The sequence below is a fragment of the Castor canadensis genome, chromosome 4, assembly GCF_047511655.1.
Source record: "Castor canadensis chromosome 4, mCasCan1.hap1v2, whole genome shotgun sequence".
Taxonomy (NCBI): domain Eukaryota; kingdom Metazoa; phylum Chordata; class Mammalia; order Rodentia; family Castoridae; genus Castor; species Castor canadensis.
Genome location: NC_133389.1, coordinates 169521274 through 169525062, shown reverse-complemented (window position 1 = coordinate 169525062; position 3789 = coordinate 169521274). Strand labels below are relative to the sequence as shown.

At 37.6% G+C, this 3789-nt stretch overlaps 1 non-coding gene across 1 annotated transcript; it reads left to right on the top strand.

The window, feature by feature from the left end:
- Positions 1 to 3257: 3257 nt before the first annotated feature.
- Trnaa-agc (transfer RNA alanine (anticodon AGC)) lies at positions 3258 to 3330 on the top strand. Its single transcript has one exon. It is a non-coding gene; the product is annotated as a tRNA-Ala (tRNA).
- The last annotated feature ends 459 nt before the right edge of the window (positions 3331 to 3789 follow it).

Sequence of the window (3789 nt, the reverse complement as noted above, 5' to 3'; positions counted from 1 at the left end):
ATAATTAAAAATCGCCTTCTTGGGTAGCACAAAGCAGTGCTTGATACAGGTTTGACTATTTCACTTGTCTCTTTGATGATCCATAACTGTCTTCTATGATTATTTTCATCATTCAGCCAAGCAAAGATAAAAGATGGAACATGTTTCTTTTGCCTACTCCGAAGGAAACTCCATTATCCTTGAAAGGCCACGTGACTGGGGAAAGTCCAACCAGTTAAGAAAGAAGCCATCCACAAGGACAAGCTGAGTGTGAGCCGAAAATGAAGTTGTTATCAGACAGCAAACTGCAGTCCTCACATCTTATGAATATTTGAATGAGTAACTAAAAACAGCTCAGTAAACTCTAAGCAACTGTGACAGCTGAAACTGGCTGGAAACCAGGAGTCTATGAGGATGAGAATGAAAAGATCACTAGTTACCTTCTCCGTGTGCTGCTGTGGGTCTGCAGAAGGGCAGAAAGGTCCCTATTACTCAAATATAAGTTACAGGAAATTTGATTTATCTATGCACCTTCAAGCCTAACAGCCCCTCATCTCCTGCATTATTTTGAATTCATTAAAATGCAATGATTTTTAACAGTCTTTTCAAGGCAAGAGAGTGACCATGTTTTCTCAGAACCTGAAATATTGATGCAGCTGTTATTTTCTCATAGAAAATTGGCCCTAGTCAATCTTTCATGAAAACCTTTCTGCTTATTCCATATGGGAAGGAAGACAATAAGAAAAGAGTCCCTAAAGCCAGAGTTCTCTGAATAACTCTCCCCAAAACTCTAATAAAAAGAGTTACCAGGTACATGGCTTGACTTTGACCTATCTAAGCCCTCATAGGCTATTGCTTTTTGTTGTTGTTGAAGTCAGGTAAACAGCTGGTTCTGTTGAAGTAGAAAATTTGGAACAGATTTTGAAATATAGAAGAGTTCTAGAAAATATATGTAGAAGATAACTTCAAAAGAAAACCAAAATGTATTCACTTTTCTTTGGCTTCCTTGAATATGTAGACAAAAGATTATTACTTCAAATATCTCCAATTTACAGGGAAAGAAAGTAGTACATAAATTTTCAAGCTGGTGCCTTTAACTGGAAGGAGGGAGCCAGTTAGTTCCTTTAAGTGTGTACAGTAAATTCTACTTAAACACACTTAGTTGTGTGCATTTTGATGAATAGTTTAAGTAAAATGGGAGCCCTCTTAGAGTCCATAAATTCCTAGTAAAGAGGAAAACTATGCAGTATGTATATCTAATGTAGAAATTGCAGTGATTCAAATCTAGTGGTTAACTGAGGATAAAATTAAACTGAGGGGAATCTTGGTGCAGTTCCCTTTTATTCAGTGGTTATTTATAAAAACTCTATGAAACATGAAGTCTCTTCAGAAAGTTCCAAATGATAGCAGTTGTGGCTTTATTGCTAAAGACTTTGAGGGTATTTTTCAATGATAGTGGGGACCACAGTGGCTATCCAAGAGGCCTCTGCAGGATCTCTGTCCACATCACTGGAGCCGAGAGCTCTCTTCCACACCTTCACTGTGAAATCAGTATTTCAGATCCTGATAGTATTTGGGCTAATGTCAGTGAGACCATAGTTGTTTGGTTTCTCCTTTCTCTTCAGACATTTAAGACTGGTGTTAGATATTGCCAGATTTCCAACTTCAACACAAAAGTAGAATGAGGTTTGTAAAATGCAACTCAGGTTTATACTCAGAGGATGGAGAGCCTTGAGAGAAGAAAGATATTGGGTGCATCCACATCGAAAGCCCCGCCGTGTAAGTAAGCAGGGACACAGTTACTGTGAAACAGCACTAGGGCATAGAAATTCATTTTGATATTGAAAGCCAGTAATTTAACCCCAGCTGTAAAATTTCATTAAATGCAAGTAAGCCGGGTGTTGATCGGATGTTGGAACTATTGCTAGGAGTGTGGGCTTCAGAAAATCACTGATAACACTCTGGACTGTTCTCTCATCTGTACAGTGTAACAGGGCTGGATTGATGATTTGAAATGCAGTTTAGGAACAGAACGAGCGTGAATTTTTGAGCCAGAAAATCTGAGTTTGCATTTCTGATCCATCATTTGTCAGTTGTGTAAGCTTTCTGAACAATCCTCATTTAGGATGCATAATGGAAAGTCCTCCTGTGTGAGGGCTATGTTTGGACAGAAGAGGTGACATGGATGCTCTGAAAAGCACTAGTTTTCTTCCTCAGTTTGAAGTCTTTTCCTGCTTAAAAGTTTATAAAGTAATAAGTGAATAAGATACAGTTTTCGTGCAGGGTGTTTGAATAACAGTGGGATTAAGTCTGTAACTGCAGCTGACTCGGGGGCATATGCTACCCATGCACATCAGAAAGATTTTAAAACGTAATGCTAGTGACACCCAGGAAATACCAAGGAAGGAGTAGGAGGTGAAGAAGAACAGAGACGTTGATATCACCAAATATGACATCTTTGATACTTTCTCTTTGCTTTATAGACTGTGAAATAAAACTTTTTTATCACTGTGCAATATTCTAATTTTGAAGGTCATAACTAGGTCAGAGATTGAAAATGAAAGTCATCTCCAAATCCTTGTACTGGGGACCATGACTATCCATTGACATGTGAGCATTATCATCCATTATATTGGTTTTCAAGATAAATGGGACGGGGGCAGGGGAACAACTTTACAACCAAATGATTTTAAAAATGGCCTCAGGAGACAAGAAAATACCCCACCAGGGGTGCAATTCAGCATCTAGCAATAATGTCTTAAAAGTTTTTTGAATGTGTGGGAAAAATTTCCCTTCAGAAAAAATATACAAAAGAAAAAAACCACCTTTCTTATAGGTTTTGTTAAAATGACTCCACTACAAGATGCAACAATCTCACTGTAGGTATCTGACCCCAAAAATATCATCACAACTGTGTTCATATGTTTAAGACAGCATTCTTTTTAAGAGTGACTAATTAGAACTGGTCTACTTTTTTCTCAATAGGATAAATAATAGCATATACCCATTATGGAATATGATATGCCTTTAAAAACAGCAAAACAGAAGAACGAATGCAGCAACAAGGTGAAGAAAAAAGCAAATTACTGAGCTGCGTGATTAGTATCTACCAATTTTAAACAACATGTACATACATGTGTTTATTTATATATGTCCATAAATGTAGTATACAAATTTAAAGTATGTGGTCAACAGAAAAATATTTGAAATGATACGTGGGTAGTTGTTTACAGAAATAAACTATTAGGTTAGGTTTTTATAATGCAATTCAAAAGACTGGTGGAGTGGCTCAAGTGGTAGAGCACCTGCCTAGCAAGCATGAGGCCCTGAGTTCAAACCTCAGCACCACTAAAAAATAAAATGCAATTCCATAGTGTGTAAGTTGTCACCACAAATATAATACTGTTGCAATTAAAAACAATAAAATTTAAACATGAGGCTAGGTCTTGAAATGCCTTGGAAAATCAATACATTCCTTCTGGTGCTATTCTCATCTTGCCTGCCTCCCCAGCTATTTAAAACTTACATGCTTTAAAACCTAAGGGTTGAATGCGGAGTAAATTAGCTCTTGGTGTTGCTCCGGAATCTAACCTTGACTCTTCCGCTAGCTATTGGAATATTTCTGAAGTTATTTCACCCCTCTGCTTCCTCCTCTATAAAACAAGAGTTTGAACTAAACAAAGAGGTTGGGCAGAGAAGCTTCCTTTCAGCTCTGAAGTATCGTGCTCCTGTTGAAACTAAGTAAGTTTCACAGTCCTCTGTAGTGTAACACCTCCCTGCAAACTGCATCTTTTACAGTAAGTAGCTCGA